The 16,222-nt window shown below is 44.5% G+C and overlaps 1 protein-coding gene and 1 long non-coding RNA gene across 8 annotated transcripts in view; both read left to right on the top strand.

The window, feature by feature from the left end:
- Positions 1-16,222, top strand: part of BCAS3 (breast carcinoma amplified sequence 3) — a 374,628-nt gene that overhangs the window by 318,088 nt on the left and 40,318 nt on the right. The gene's annotated exons all lie outside the window — the stretch shown is intronic.
- On the top strand, positions 8,940-11,925 carry LOC104835670. Its single transcript, XR_774767.1, has 4 exons — positions 8,940-9,026; positions 9,265-9,394; positions 10,817-11,142; positions 11,309-11,925. It is a non-coding gene; the product is annotated as an uncharacterized LOC104835670 (long non-coding RNA).

Here is a 16,222-nt window from a genome sequence, read left to right as displayed (position 1 = left end):
GGCCTTCCATTTTTGTGCTCTTCCCACACAAAACAGAGAGCAGGAGCCTTGACCTCCGTCATTCCTTCCCCTCTCTTGGTAGCTGCGTGTGGACCCGACCCAGATACGCGAGTGGTTGCCGGTTGGTGTCAGTGGCCATGAACACATGAACGTCTGCCGCAGCTCCAGCTCCTCAACACATTCATATCTTTGGGAAAATAGGTTTTTAGGGAGGTGACAGGGACAAGAAATATCAGTAACTTATATGTCTAAATGGTACTGTTTCTTCCAGAGCAAATATAATTTGCAAAGAATCGCATTCTCTGTATATCCCACACACTACTTCAAAGGATAAAAAGATGTAAATAAATAGGCATTTGTTGTCCCTTTTTGCTGTGTTTTCTCCGTTTTCTGTAAGAACATAAGCTAGAAAGGTTTTACTCAGATTTGGTGGCAGAACACATGCATTAAGATTAAGTTTCTTTTTAAAATTTGCATTCTTTGCTTTGTATGTTTCCTAAATGGGGCAAGAGGGTTTCTTAGTATGTCTTAGTATTAAAATCTAAAGTAACAGACCTTCATTCTAATGAGCTTTGTAAATCTGACCTAAAAAGTGTCGCCTGGAGTCTTTGAAATGAGTTTCCTACAACTTCCTCTGATCTGATTGTGTGTTTTAGGGGAGGTTAAATGGGTTAAGATTCTTAGCTGTCCTAAAGCCATTGGAGTGATTCCTTATTAATCTTTTTCACCCCCTAAGACATCATCTACAGATCTAGGCGGATTTAGTACATAAGATAACATAGTCAGCCCTGCCATAACGATCCACACAGCTTCTGAAAGGACAAAAGGGTGACAAAAATATGCAGAAACCCCTCCAAAGGTTCATGTTAACAATACTTTCCAGTCTTTCCCTCACCCATATTCGGCTCTTACTTGTTGCACAAGACAAGTTTTATCGTCATAGGATAATATCTCTGTAACTTGTGATCTAAATTACAAAGGAGCGTGTTGTGCTCCGTGTCCTATGGCAAAACTTGTGAGCAGAAGACAAGGTCTTCGGTTAGCCCTATTACCGCCGATAACCAAGAGCTTCTTGTTTCTGCAGTAAGGGTGCTTGGCCATGCCAGCAGCTCCTCCTCCCTGCCTGCTCCCAAACAGCTTTTCCTCCGAGTCTCCTCTTTGCCGCACCCTTGGTAAGGCTGCTAAGGTCTGGACGGAGGGACTATGCTGATGGCGAAACTTTCCAGAGCTTTAATTCGGGGAGAGACATTTCTTTTCCACCTAGTAAATAACAAAAAAAAAGGTAAAAATCCAGAGACAGTTGCATTTGTCTGAGTGATTGATGCTGCTGTCTCAGGCATTCTTCCATATAACAGGACAGTTCAGGGCCTTTGCTTCTGGTGGGAAGGTCATACAGTAGTGCTGCAATTTTTTTACCATAAAAATGCCTTTTTTTTTTTTTTTTTTTTTTGAAGAAAAAAAAATCCTGTTATCCTTTGACATCAACCATATATTTTTGCCTGATTCCTTTCTATCCCATTCAAGTGTCATATCTGCATGGCAGCAATGGTGTTTCCAGTTCCACCCTCTTCTGCTAGAGCTTATTTGCTCACAATTGTTTGCTGTGCAATAAATTGTAAGTGAGGTCTCTGGCCAGAGGATTTTTATGTGGCTGTCTAGCGCCTAACAGCATTTGGGAGCCTTAGGTGTTGTACAAATAATGGTAATATAATTTTGGGGATCAGCTGCCATTTAATCAACGTCAGGAGATTGTCAATTCTTTCCATGATTTATGGTTGTAAAAACACAGAATGATTTGTAAAATAACAAGAAGTATCCCCCCCTGAACAGGGTATTTTGAAAACACAGCAAACTGAAACACGAAACTATTTTGGAAGAATTTTCTCAGGATTTTGAAGTGCTTGCCTTAGCATTGAGCTCCCTGTTGACATAAGTGTTCCTTAGTCCTTTGCAGGTGCTACTGTAGTCTCATGGAGCTCTCAGGAACCCATTACAGGCTTTTGGCCTCAAAAAAAGAAAAACACTTAAAAATAGCGAGTGGCTTCTTCAAAGCTGGAGCGCCCTGATAAGTAACCTAAGCGTACGGTTTTCCATGTGTTTTAACGCTTTCTGAAATGTAAGAGCCCAGCCCCACAAACACTGTGGGGCCAACGGTCCCTGCAGTTGCCATCTCACCAGGGTAATCTCTCTGGCCTCGCTTCAACAATATACTTAAGCGTATGCTTAACTTCTTCCATGCGAAGGAAAGCATTTAAGCACGGTTCTTAAATCTCGGTGGCTCTAAATCAAGCATATCTTTTAAGTGCTCTTCTCAACTGACCGAATGTCCAGTGGCAAATCTTTCAAGGAAATGGTGCTAAGAACTGAATATAAATAAAATATTGCGTACCTAAACCAGGCACTCGTGCACGCAGACACGCGAGCTGGTGGGGAGGTGGGATTCTGCAGGACCCTGCCTGGCTCATCTGCAAATTCACCTGGGCCCCAGGCTGTATCGTTTAGCCTTTCCGCACTGGTTTGCCTGTCTCTAAAATGGGACTCATGGTTTTATTTTTTTCCTGTGCTGCAGATATTATAGGTCTTCATATTTATAAAATGGATTCAGGTCACCAGGGCATCAGCAACTTGTAAGGGCATATGCTTGCGGTTAGCTGTGTATGTTATTGTATCTTGCAGATACAGCAGCAGTAGGAGCACTTCTCAAAGGAGATGTAGCTGTCACTTTTTAACAATATTCAAAACAGAAATTATTAAATTATGCACGTATTTGAAAAGCCGTTAGACCTGTTTATGGCAGAAGATGAAAAAGCTCAAGCTTTTCTAGCAGCTGTGAAGCAAAAATTATGACTTGAGTCGCACTCTGCCCAATAAATGCATCCTGCATCTGTGATTGCCCTTCTGGTACTTTTGACACCAGCAGGCCAGGGATTTTTGTGTGCGTGGAGACCAGCTTTGGAGTCTGCAGAGATGTTTCAGGCAAAATCTCAGAGAGCTCAGGAATGCGTGCTTTATTAAAAAAAAAAATAAAAAAATACACTGGAGGCAGTTTAGGTATTTAGCCCCTGAAGCATTTTTTGTATCTCTTAATTACTTATAATCTGACTTTTCTTTCTAATTGAGGCTCCTGGCATCTGTCTAGCTACCAATACTCTTAACTACTAATTTACGTTGCAGTTGGCACCTGACCTTACATGACACATGTAAGACTCTTAGGCAGATAATCCTGGCTTCTTCTTGAGACTTATGTCGCCATGGAGGGGTCAGTGGTGTGAGACAGCACAGCTTGAGGTGCGAAGTGCCGCGGCGGCTCACACACTTTACCTAGCTGAGTCTGGGAATCCCTTAACAGGCTGATCCGGGCTTTTACACAGCCAGTCCTCCTGCTTTTGTCCTGGGCAGGCATTTCTCTGCCTGTCACTTACAGGCCTTAAAGCAGCATGTCTGTGTTGGTTAATTTGCAGACATCAGTAGACACATTTCACACTGAATTCCACCCTGTGGGGCCGTGTCTAATTGGACAAATTTGAGCAGCAGGCAGAAAAGCCACCTCAGCATGGAGCAGTGATATATGGGCACAGGCAAAGGGTTGCAATCTTAAAGACACAGCTCCTCCGCTCGCCTGCCCGTGCCCGCCAGGCTCCCAAATTTGAAGCAGGGCTGCCCCGACGAGCGAGGTTTAACGTCCCGTGGCATCACCTTGGTGCTACAGGGTTTTCCAGAGCAGGCACGTTTCTCTCTGCGCGTTCGTTCTGCTAGCGAAGCGCGCTCTGAAGGAGCAGGAGAGCGTTTGCAACTTTGCAGCAGGGCAGGGGAACGTTAACGTTAGTCCAGCCTGAACCCCTGAAATTAAAGGCTTGTTCAGCTTTAAACTGCACAGCTGCGATCCACATTAGAGTTTCTTTCGGGGAATTTCCTGCAATATTGCAGCAGGCAAGGTGAAGCGAGGAGGCACTGTTATTAGCAAAAAGAAAGGGGGAAAAAAAAAAAAAGAGAATTTCAGAACCTTGGCAATAAAAGTGAGTTGAAGGGTTGTTTCTGGTCATAGATGTTTCTTTTCCATTTTATGTTGCTTGAGCATAATAAATGTCAGATGGCTCGAGTAGCATGTTTTATTAAAATAAGTGAATTTGGAGTTCATGAAAGAGCGTTGCAGTGATAGCGTTGCGCACAGGATGGCTTGCTTTGTGCGGGGAGCAGGTAGGGGGGTCCAGTCCGCCTCTCACCTGAGTTTGCAGGGACAGTTTTTAGAAGGGAGAAATAGCCTGAAATGCTATTTCCACATAGTTGCTCTGGTTTTGGTGTCTCTTCCGAGATCGCAAACAAAAGTGCCATCTAATGACAACTGTAAAAAGCCTGTTGGAATGCAAAATTGAAGAATATTATGTGGTTTGGTTGCTTTTGTGTTGGTTGGTAATTTGGATGCTTTTGTTAAGTGGATTGAGACTCTAACTAATTTTTCATAAATTGTGGAAGGGCCACCAGAAGATGATGGTTTTCTGGTGTCGCTTCTCTGCTGTTCTGGTCGTGTGGTGCAGGTCAGCAAAACGGTCCCCATGAGAAATCCAGCTCCCAAGTGTCTTGTTTTGAAGTTCATCAAAGTAATTTACAAAATATTCAGTGTGTCCTCCCAGTGTAATTGTTTCTTAGAATGCATTTATATTAGTGCGTGCGTTCATATTCGTGACGCCCTGATCTATTACAAATTCCTCACTTGGGTTTTGGTTTTTTAAATGTCTCTGAGAAACATTGCTCTATATTCTGAATTTTCACAGGTAACCGTAGTTCTGAGAAGGATCTTATTAAGCACAAAAGCAAAGTGTTGACACAGCTTCCCAAAGGATGGCTTTGGTGGCAAGTGCTTCCATTTTGCATCAGTCAGACTATTGTGTCGTGAGTTTGAACTTGGACCAAAAATTTCTGCCTGACTCAGAGTGCAGAGAGCTCGCTGGGTGCAGCAGGCTGCACCAGAGAAAGCCTAGGGAAAAGGAAAAGAAGTGGTTTGGTAGCTTTGGAAGGATCTGGCCAGAGTTTTACGCTAATACGATAATATATTGGTGCTTGGTGATTTAAAGACGTACGAGCCTTTGGCTCTTCACGCAAGCGGAGCGATGCACAGGGCTGCAGCAGCAGCACGGTGTTGAGCAGCATGTCCAAGGAGGCTTCTCGGCTCTGCAGCCACCTCTCTTGCTGCCCCAAAATGCCAAATTATGTGGATGTCATGAAAAGGTCTCTGCCAAATGGCACGGAAGCGATAGCTTCAACTGATAGAAACAGTAATTATTGGGTTTTTTCTGTGTGATTGATGTCTGTTTATATTTAATGTAGTCACTAGATGAAAATGGATGTCTTTGGTTAATCAGATATGGGTTTAGAAATCCAAACTTAAGTCATTCATGTTGATATGGTTGAATTTCCTCTTCTCCTTGCGACCTGTTCCTTCAATCCTGTAGCTTAGATCTGAGGGTTTGCTTTACTTAACTTTTTCCAAATTGAAATAAAAACCAGCTTACTTTAACGTATATCATGGGAGCACTGTGGATTTTTCCCCCTCCGGGCTACTCAAAACAAGCCCTAGGCCCAGCAGTACTGAAAACTTCTGCGAAGCTGAAAGCGCAAGATTTAATGCCTTGTAACTTTAATCTGTCTCCATAATAAATTATTTATGCAGAATGTGTCAAAAAGGCATATGTTGCAAAGCAGTAAAACTTGCCACCGTGGTGGGTGAAGGCAGGGGAGGTCGTGCCGCTGCCCGCCGGCATCCTGGGCGGGTGGCAGAGACATCAGCTGCGATTCAGGCTCTCCTCTCTTGTCACATTCCTGTTTTTCCTACGGGAACCGTGCTGCTTCCCATCACAGCTGATGGGAGTCTTCCAGTGGAAGCCCGCTCAATCCCTTAGAAATGCCATGATGCCTACAAATACTAGGATGTGTTTAAAAACGCGTTAAGCATTAGACCAACAGCTACTAGGGTATGAACAAGAAGGTCGGAAAAAAAAGAAGCTAATAAATATTCAAGGGCCAGTTTTTACCTTGATGGGGAAAGGCACGTGAGCGGGCAGGGAGGGAGAGTCCTGCCGGGCAGCCCGGTGCGGGGAGCCCAGTCCGACCCCTGACTCCATCACCCGCTTACTCCGCTATCCTGTGGGAGTGACGGGACTTCTTCTGCCCTCTCCATCTCGTTTTTCTACTTCTGTGAAACGGCAGGTACATCTCACGTACCCAGTGGGATAACCGATGAGGGCGCCAGCCCCGTGCGAACCCCAGCCTGCGCACCTCCGAGCCGGCACCCCACGCTGCGTGCATCCATCGGCAGGAACATGAGTAGCTTGCATAGAGACTTGTAAATATGAATTGTTGCTTAAGTGCCAGAATTATAATTAAAAAGGTTTTCTCTTTTGGCTTTTGTCTACATACTTTCCTAATATTGTCATTTGGCAAAGCCGGGGTGTCTCTCACAATGTAATTGCCGCAGAACATTTCCTTGAAAGAGCAGCAACACCCCGCCTCCTCCTAACACTTGCATGTGGAAAGCACCAACTGTTTTATAGGCATTAGTGAATTATGCTTTTCAGTGCAAGGAGGTATTAACTGTCTGTACAGCTGAGACAGCTGTAAAACAGCTTCTGAGATGAAGTGACCTGCCTGAGGCTGCACTTTGGATGCCGTAGCAGAGGCACAGAGCTGTGGTTGTGCCTCTTCCAGAGAGAAAACACAGAGGCTTTGACAAGATAGTTGGTGCGTGTGTATTATTTTCCTTCTCTTCCTCCTCTGCAGGAGTCTGTATGTACGAAGGGACCCGTCTCGTCCCAGGGCAGCAATGCCGCCGGCTGCGTGTTCGTGCCAAGCCGTGTTCGTGCGGCCCCGCTGCTCCGGCTCCCGTTACCGGCTGCCTCTCTGCCTGGTTTTCGGTGGGAAGTTGGGCTTGCAGGGATGCCAGGCTTGCTCCTCTCCTCGGTACTGCTGGTGCTTCCCAAGCGTTTAGGTTTTTAAAAAGCCAAAGGGCTCTCCTGCCACCCTGTTAAAGAGCGCTGGGTAATCCCTTTATGTAGTTACTGGCAGAGCGTCACAACCTGCACGGAGAACGACTGAGAAATACAGGTGCCTCCCTGTTAGGGACTGAAGCAAAAAATACCTCGGGGTTCGTTTTTTAAAAGAGCGGTTGTGGTAGTACTAGAATTAGTAAATAAACAGAACAGATCTTTAAAATCAGTTGCAGAACATGCTTTCTATTTTTGGGCAAAACTTTGAAGATCTGGAAATTCTCCAACTGTTTCAAAACGAAACCTTAAATTAAAAGGATAGCTTTTGGGGAGGTTGTTTAATTTTTTTTTTTAATCTTTAGTACCAAGAAAATTAATCTTCTAGACAGGGCTTACATTTGAGGCAAGAATAGTGCATGGCAATTAGGACTTTTTGCCCCCTTCAGACTGGTGAAGCAAAGTTTGGGGTAATACAGGCTCAGGTCTTCAGCTGGCCTAAATTAGCACAGCTCTGTTCAGGCTCCATCTGTAGGCCTATATTACTGTTCCATTGCAGCAGATCTCATTTATGACATGTTTTTAAAGCAGATCTGTGAAATGATCCAGCTTTAAAAAAATAACACTAATAAGGGTGTAGTTACATGAGCATCTTATCCTGCAGCAAAGCCAGTTTAAGAGGCTCCCAGCCCTTCCCTGACCCTGCCTTCTCCTTACAACCCCACAGTTCATTTCCCCTCAGCTCTGCTGCTCCAAGGTTCTGGCGTTTGTGGGTTTGGGGTTTTTTTTATCCTCCCTTTCTTGCATTGTTTCAGTGATCAAGCAGAGCATGTTTCCTTAACACGTGTATGAGCAGAACGGAGCGCGCGGTGTGCTGTAGCAGAGGGGCGACGATGAGGGACAAGGGGAAGGGCTGGGAGGTACGCGGCAGCGGCGATCTTTCAAACGGACTTTGGTGCTAGAGTGGATGTTCCTGCAGCTGCCGCTAAACCAAAGTGGCTTTGCAGGGGTTTTATTCGAAGAGCCAGGCAGGCAAACAGCTGATGGCACTGCCTGGGGTGGTGGGTAGGAGCTCACATCCCCACAAGTGATCACAGAATCATAGAATAGTGTGGGTTGGAAGAGACCTTTAAAGGTCGTCTAGTCCAACCCCCCTGCAATGAGCAGGGGCATCTTCAACTAGATCCGGTTGCTCAGAGCCCTGTCCAACCTGACCTGGAATGTTTCCAGGGATGGGGCATCTACCACCTCTCTGGGCAACCTGGGATGTTGGCTCAGATTTTGGCTCCTGGAGCCAGCAAGGCACGTAGCACGGTTGCAGTCAATTTCTGGATCTCTGCTGAATTGGGGCCATAGCTATTAGATTATTAAGTAAATCACACTGATACTTCATTCCCAACAGCAGCTCCATTTCACTAGAGTAGCACTGATGTTAGCTCTGGAATAGAGAAGAATGAGCCGAGATTTCAAGGAATCTCAGAATAGTTCGCTCTACCAGGAAATTCAGTCTACTGGGATTCTGCGCGACATAGCAATGAGATCAAATGCTTTCCTAACCTATTTACTTTAAATGTATCTTGAATATTAGTAATGATGGAGTAAACAGACAGATCTTTAAAAAGCGTGGTGCCTGGTGAATGTCTGACACGATATTTAATGAGCACAGGAAGGTTTTTTATCCAACTGCCTTCAGCCTGTGGAATGTGTTTTCTCCTTGTTTTGGCTGGATGGATCTTGTGGCTGATCTATTTAAAAATAATTAAGTGAACAGTTGCAGAAACAACATGGTATCTTAGACCTGCACGCGGTACAGATTAGGTGGAAACACCGAGCTTTCCTTCGTATGTGGTGTGGTTATCGGTACCCTCCAAACAGTGCATGCAGATATCATTACACATCCTTTCTAAAGGAGCTGAAAAACATGATGACACGTAACGAAACCTCCCCGGGGCTGCAGTGTGGTATTCAGTGGGGAAGCAGCAGGGACTCGGAGGTTCGCTGGGGCTGCTCGGGTGGTACGGGGAGCTCCTGTCCCTTGGCACTTGCCGGGTGAGTCCCACGTCTGCGGCGCACGGTGCTGGCAGTAATGCCCCAGCATCAGTTTGCTTGTCTGCTGCTTTCTGAGAGCAAGATATATTACTCACTCCTCTTATTCCTTTATACATTACACAGAGTGGAAACAAAAATCAGATATAAACAGAGTCCATCAATCATTACTAAACTAGGAGATAGACCGTGATAGTAAATCTTCCTTTTCCTCCTTCTTCTTTCTGGTCTTTACACACAGCAGTACAACATGCCGTAGTAACACAAGAAGAATTAAGTTGCTCAGATGCACGCCAGCGCGTAGAAACAACTGTCTGTACAGTCACCGTGCCTCGGCCAGCGTACCTGTCTGCTGCACGCCCTGCACACGGGTGAGAGCTGACTGCCCCTCTCCTGGGATCACAGGGTGGTTGCTCGAATGGTCTGGATGCGACCAAAGGCAGCATGAGGCAAAGTGTAGCAATTCTGGTTTAGCTGAATCAGGATAAAGTGCTTCACCACACAGCCAGGTGGAGGCAATGCCCAGAATAGACCCCTAAGTACAGATTGGTACGAGTGGCTTTGCCATTTGGATTTCTTTTAGTAATAATTTTTGCAGCGGTGACGATGAGGTGATGGTGGTGAGAGGTGCTTGTTTACATTTGGTGGTTATTAGTGTCATTTCTTTTTTGATTAACCTTTTGTGTACTACAGCTGTCCACTGCAGTCCGGAGGGGTTTTATGACTGGAGAATTTATGATGAAGGCACTCTAAAACAAGGAATTTGAGCTCATGGGATTAAGCTGGGTGTGCACAGGTTATTGCAGCAGCATTCGCTGGTTTTCCTTCTTCCTGTAATTCTGTTGATACCAGTTATAGGATCAGAAAATTCGTATTAGAACATTAGCAAGTGCAAATGCGTAGCTACATTCTCATCATTTAGCCTAATTTTAATCCTTTGGATAAAGTACTTCATTTTTATCAATTCACAGGCATGGAAGTGACAAGCCCGTTTATAACTATCAGTGATACAGAGCAGCAGCTCCAAAAAAAAAAGCCATGGGATTTTGGAATCGGCACTGAGAAACTTTTCCATAAATGCCAGGAATAACATTATATTTGAATATTTAACCCTTACCCAGGCAATTTGAGGACTGGAAACCATATGTGCTTTTCATAATGGGAGCCAAGATGACCCTACATAAAGATAAATATAACTACATAAAAGCATTCAGGAAGGATGGTGTTGTGGTTAAGAGCTGGGCAAGGACTGGGGAGCTCGAAGGTCTAATCCCAGCTCAGCCACAGGCTTCTTGGGTGATCCTGGGCATGTAACTTAATCTCTGCGTGTTTCAGTTTTTCCATTTGTGAATGAGAGATAATAATACTGCCCCACAGCCATGCCTGGAGGATAAACGCAGTGCTGCTTGGGAGGTGTGGGCTTGGAGATGGTGCTGGTGACCACCAGGATAAGTCTTAGCCAAGCGCTCTGCTGAGGGTATGTGCTACACCGCTGCCGGTGGTATTCGCAGTTTGGCCTCTCCTCTGAAGGCTGGTTGAATAAACTCCTGCCTTAATTAGACGGTGTGTCAGACTAGGGGAGCACACCTGAAGCCTCGTCTGGGGAGTCACATCACTGGCAAACGTTCCTTGTTTGAACATAATTTAAATTCAAAAACAATGAGAGGAAAAAATGAGAAAAGAAAAGGGAAACCTGCAGTAGATGAGACCATCTGGTTTTGTTTGAGTGCTACCTAAGTAACTTGTGTTTATTGGTTATAGACTGGTGTTTTCTTTATACGGTCTCTGGCCAGGTAGCTGTTGTTATGCTCGTGACTTGGCATTCACTGCTGCCCTTTGTGAGTCTGCTCGGGAGGCATGGATCCCTATCCTCTTGTGATTCTTTGAAAAGATGGGCTATTTCAAAGTAACCGTCAAGACGGAGACTTTTCTTAATTGGTCACCGAGATTTTCGGCTCGTAGCCTGCAGCTGCCGTGGGGATATCATTTCGTCACTGTGGGAGCGAAGGCGATCGAGCTGAGGGCACACGGGAGAGGCAGCCCGTGCGACTGTCAGCGTGAGGAGGAATCATGTTTGCGAGAGAATGTCTCTGCTAAGGTGCCATCCCCGCTCTGGAAAGTAGGTAAAAAAGCCCGTTGAAGGCTGAGCAGCCGGGCTCGGGCTCGTGCGCAGGCTGGGCTGCGTAAGGTGCGGAGGAGTGTAATCGTCCATTGTTTGGAAGGAAGAGTTTTGATGTAATTATACCCTTCAGCCATTGCCACACTTTCCTCTCTTTCATCTTCAGGCAGGTCCACACGTTCAGATGTGAAGCTGGAAATGAAACACATCTGGATATCCAAAAATGACAACAGACTTTTATTTGCTATTTTTGGTATACAACAAAAGCTTTGTATCTTGCTAATTGAACATATGGGCTCTCAGTTGCTTTTTTCCCCCTGCTAAACTCCACTTTTCCATGTGTCATCATACGATTCCAACATTTGATCTGTCGAGTCCATCTCGGCCATGTGTTTGTTGTAATCTGCTACACATGTAGGCTTGTTTTCGTGTGCGTCCTGACCTCCAGTGAGAGCTGCAGTTGTTTCCATCATGGATAGTGTTGAGGAGTTACACATCCTTTTTATCAGTGTATTTGGCCACCGGCAGCTCCTCGCAGTGTGGATCAGGGATCCTGCCAAGCCTCTGAAAGCTCAGTGTTTAGGGTAGCCATATCTGTTTGTATTGTGATACCAGATGCTGGTTTTTTTCAATGTAACAGAATAAGAAGGGAGAACTTCCCCAAAATAGAAAATATCCACATAAGTAAAATCCAGCGTCTCACCGAGGGAAGCTGAGGGTCAGCGTTAGCTAGAGTTGGAGCGTGAGGAAGGGATGGAGGTGGCTGGCTGGTTGACGGTCATCAGTCAGGGGTCGGCATTGCAGTGGCCAGCATGGAAAAGCAGCGTTTGCTTGTGCAGAAGGCAGCGTGCTTGTCGGAGTCCGCGGCAGAAGGGTCTGCGGGATAAAAAGAGAAAAATGCTCTCTCTGGAGTGAAGGACTGAGCCCTTCAGAGCAGGCTGTGCCATAAATACCCACTGGGAACTTGGCCCCACTGCACGGACGTTCGTGAGACTCGACTCATTACAAATACAGGACCTCTTGATTAGCATGAAAGATTCGTCATCAGAATTTTTCTGTGCCTGTGGGGGATCCACTTACTTATTTCCAACTACAGCTCTAAATTGTTCCCATGCTTCATCGTGGTTTGATTAGCTAAAATCTTCGAGTAACTGTTTGAGGCACTTACCATAACTAAAAAACAGGTGACAATGATCAAACCATAGGGTACGGAGGGTATGGAGCCTGAATGTGGTTGGAGGCAACCCCGTTACAGGTTCCTGAGCACTGTAAAGACGTATCACCTGCACGCTTTTAAAGTGCTGAGCACTGCTGCATATTGTTCCCCAGGATAAATGACAAATTAATGCAACCAAAAAAAGGGGTAACTGCCTTTAATTAATTGCCCGCGCACATGCACGCGTAGCCCCAGCCTGTGCATCCATGTCACGTTACAGCTGTGCTAATAGTCACCTTTCTTGCAGTAAATATTGGGCCAATTTCATCACATTTGGTTTATGTTTATCAACACGGCACTTAAGCAATGGGGTTTTGGTTGCAATAAGGGAAAGAGTCCATTTCTGTCTAGCCCTGAGGTGAGGGAATGAGAAGCCATATGTGGCGTGGCCCGGCTGGAGGCTCTCGTCTCTCCGTGTTGCAACACACCCGCCTGACTGCAGCAAAAATCAAATATTTGCACTTGAAGACAGAGCTGAGGCAATTTCCACCAGGAATATGCCGTCTCTCACCAGTTGAAAAATATTATACGTGCGTCGTGCATTATTCTGTTCAGTTCTTGACATACGCTGCTGAGCAATTTTGTCTTGAACTCCCTTTTTCTCTTTAGCCAAGAGTGTAACATGAAACAAATCTAAGATTGCACTCGAGGACTTCCCAATCAACTGAAGAATGAACTCTGAAGCAGAAGTTGTATTTAACAAAACGGACTTACAATTATTATTCATAAATGCACATGTTATGGCTGCAGTTGTTTCACTTCTTTCTTTTACAACCCTATAAATTGTATACAGAACATAAAGGCTTTACTTCTTAAATAAATGTTTTGCAGCCGCCATAAATTATCTTTCTTGCATTCATAATGAAAAAAAAATCACTGTTTGATGTTTTATATCCTCTTCCCTAAAATGTAAAATATGGTAGTTGGAGCCAGATTTTATCTCATTTGAAAATAAAAGAAGGTTCATTTCCTACTAATTTTTTTCAGTCTTAGGTTTGGAGTTCCCGTGAAATGTTGCCCAATCTGCAAAGCAGCGTTACAATAAACTCTGCTTTATCTGAGGGTTTGTGTTTGAGTTGTACCAGTGTTAATCGTCATCATCGCGAAATGAGTTAGGAACATAACCTGAACCTCTTTTATTTTTTTTTTAATCCCTAATGTTGGTTATATTTCATCTTTCTGCGCACCCTGAATCGCTGGCTGAGTATCGGCTTGTTGAACTTTTCTCTACGCCAACCCTACGAGGACCCTGCCCCAGCATTGCTGTCCTGGAAGCAGGCCTTGCTAAACTCCCAGCTCACTGGTTTGCAAAGCAAACTTCAGCCTTGTACTATTTACCTTGGCAAGTGCCCGACCAGATTGATGATCTGTAAAGTGGATTTGTTATTTGGCTGTTTGCTTTGGCAGCTCTTGAAAGCAGTTTGCTGATTACAGTCCCAGATGTCATTGCATACATTACTGTTCACTATAAGTTTCTTTTAAAGTTTTAATTTCAGCCACAAATACTATTAAGCTTTTTGCACCTTTCTGTCTTTAACTCATGGATATTAAATATCAAGAGCGGGCAGCCTTGATTTCCGTGAATTTTCCTCTGATTGTCTTTGTTGGCCTCCTCCAGGCATGTCTGTAGTGCCGGCAGCCAGGAGGAGAGATGCTGCTGGCTTTCCCCCCAGTTCGGTGCTGTGCCCGTCCGTGCCACGGGCAGTTGCAAGTTGGTCGCGTGCACGGTTTTCTAATCGTAGATAACCTGGAAAATTGACATAGCATTTTTATAAAACATTAGGTTCAACACAACCAAATACTTGAGTCGGGAGAGTTGGGAACATGGGGAGTAATGTCAACTAAAATCACTGCGTCCCGTTTGTATTAGGGTAGGCACAAAAGGAACGTGCGTCTTCAGAGGTGGTTTTTCTGGGTTATATCCATCTCCTCTAACTATTATCTTGGTTTTTAAAGGCTCTCAAACCTGATAAGGAATTTAGCAAATCGATAAGCTCAAAATCAATTTGTTTCTGACATCAGGTAATCCTGAGTTTGGCTCCGGTGCCAGCAGCGCCTCTGCGCTCTGCTCCTGAGTGCTCTGCTCCCAGCCCTGTGCACACTGCCGTTAGGGTTCGGGTCGAGGAATAACGAGATATTTTATTTCTGTGGTGCCTCAAAGTACATTTGCCCTTCTGAAGTCCAAGAAGAGGCACATCAAAAGCTCAGCTGGGTGTTTGCTGCTCACCTCCTGCAAGCGCTGCAGAGCTGCCTCGGGGAGCAGAGCGGCTGCCTGGCACAGTCCGACGAGGACAAACGATTGCTGGTCCTGGGTTGGAGCAGTTAAACCATCCTTCGTGGACTAGAGCTTTTTTTTTTTTTTCTGTGGGGGGTACTTTCAGCTTTGAAATACTTAAGTTGAAGAAGTTAATTCACTTTAAGTAAGTTTACTTTTCGAAGGGAGGATATCATTGTAGTATTTTTGGCCACTGCTTGAAAATTCCTCTAACCCTTTACTATAATAAGCAAATTGAGCAGATTAAAGACACATTACGCTGCCAAATGGTTTTTCTACCCAGGGTGACATATATTTTTTCTGTGGAAAAGGTTGTGGGGGTTTTTGTGAGCTGCTATGCTTTTTTTAGCACTTCCTGTTTTATTGTGTTTGAAGTGTCTTTGTGGTGACCTGTTGGGGTAAGATTCTTCCATATGGAAGTGTTTCTTCAACTTTTAATCATTTTGTTTTAAAAAAAAAAAAAAATTAAATCCGATTTGCAGATGTCTCTGGTTTTGTTTGCAGAGAGCTAATCCAACTCACTACAGTGTTGTAGAAATGTGAGTCATGATGAGTTGTTTATACACAATGTGAAGATGACATCCCTGTATTTGCACTCTTAATTAAGTTAGATACCTTCTTTGAAATGTGTTTAAAGTATCTGAAGAAAAGCCTTTGTTTGTGTTTTAATGTATTTTTCTCTTCAGAAAATTCTATTCCTTTAAATATTTGGGGTGAAACACTGCCTTCACCGAATGCATTGGCAAAACTCCTGTTGGTTTTGGTGGAACTGGGATGTCACCAGTAGACCCCGACTGTTGTAGGCGTCTCTGAAGTCAAGTAATATCAGGATAACAATTTTGTCCTTTGCCTATTCCTGGGGAAAATCTTGCTGGGATTTTACATAGGGTCAGAAAAAGTTACAAGTTTATTTTTAAGTCTACGAGACAAAATTCTTCATTAATGTACAACAGAATGCATTTTCCCTGCGCTCATATTGGACTTGCTGGGTCGTAACTGAGACCAGAATTTGGACCACTGTATTTGCATTATAGCTGCATCCTGTTTCCTATTAGTTTTGACACTAACATCTGAATTTCAGATTTCTTCTTGTTTAGGTTTAACTGCTCAATCAGTACATGCAACAGACATCTCGGGACCTCTCTGTAGTTGTCTGGCTTGCGCAGGGTGCAAGGGCAAGACTTGGCATCTGCGCGAACAGCGCTGGAGCAGCCCCTGCGTTTGAGTTGATAGAGCACAGTGTGTCATTACGCAAACAGCTGGGATTGTCGATCAGGCATCTCCAGACTTTCCCTCTGCATCATATCCTCAACGTTTTAACCGTAAGAAAACTGGCTTTGACAGTATTTTTGAGCCCACATGTGAATACCACATGTTGAGGTCTCATGTCTGCAGTTTCACTCCTAATTAAGTGTAGATGTAAGTACTGGGTATCTTATAAGGTCTTTGGCTCTCTGCAATTCACCACAAGCATCTAATTTCCACTTCCTTTGTCTTGGACCTGTTATTTATACGAGAAGGGTAGGTGGACTCAGTGGTTACAAGTCTGTTGGATTATTATGTTTCTGTAACTGTCAATCCTGTCAAAG

The sequence above is a fragment of the Haliaeetus leucocephalus genome, unplaced genomic scaffold (genome assembly GCF_000737465.1).
Source record: "Haliaeetus leucocephalus isolate CR32 unplaced genomic scaffold, Haliaeetus_leucocephalus-4.0 Scaffold395, whole genome shotgun sequence".
NCBI classification, from domain to species: Eukaryota; Metazoa; Chordata; class Aves; order Accipitriformes; family Accipitridae; genus Haliaeetus; species Haliaeetus leucocephalus.
This window is presented reverse-complemented; position numbering and strand designations above follow the sequence as displayed.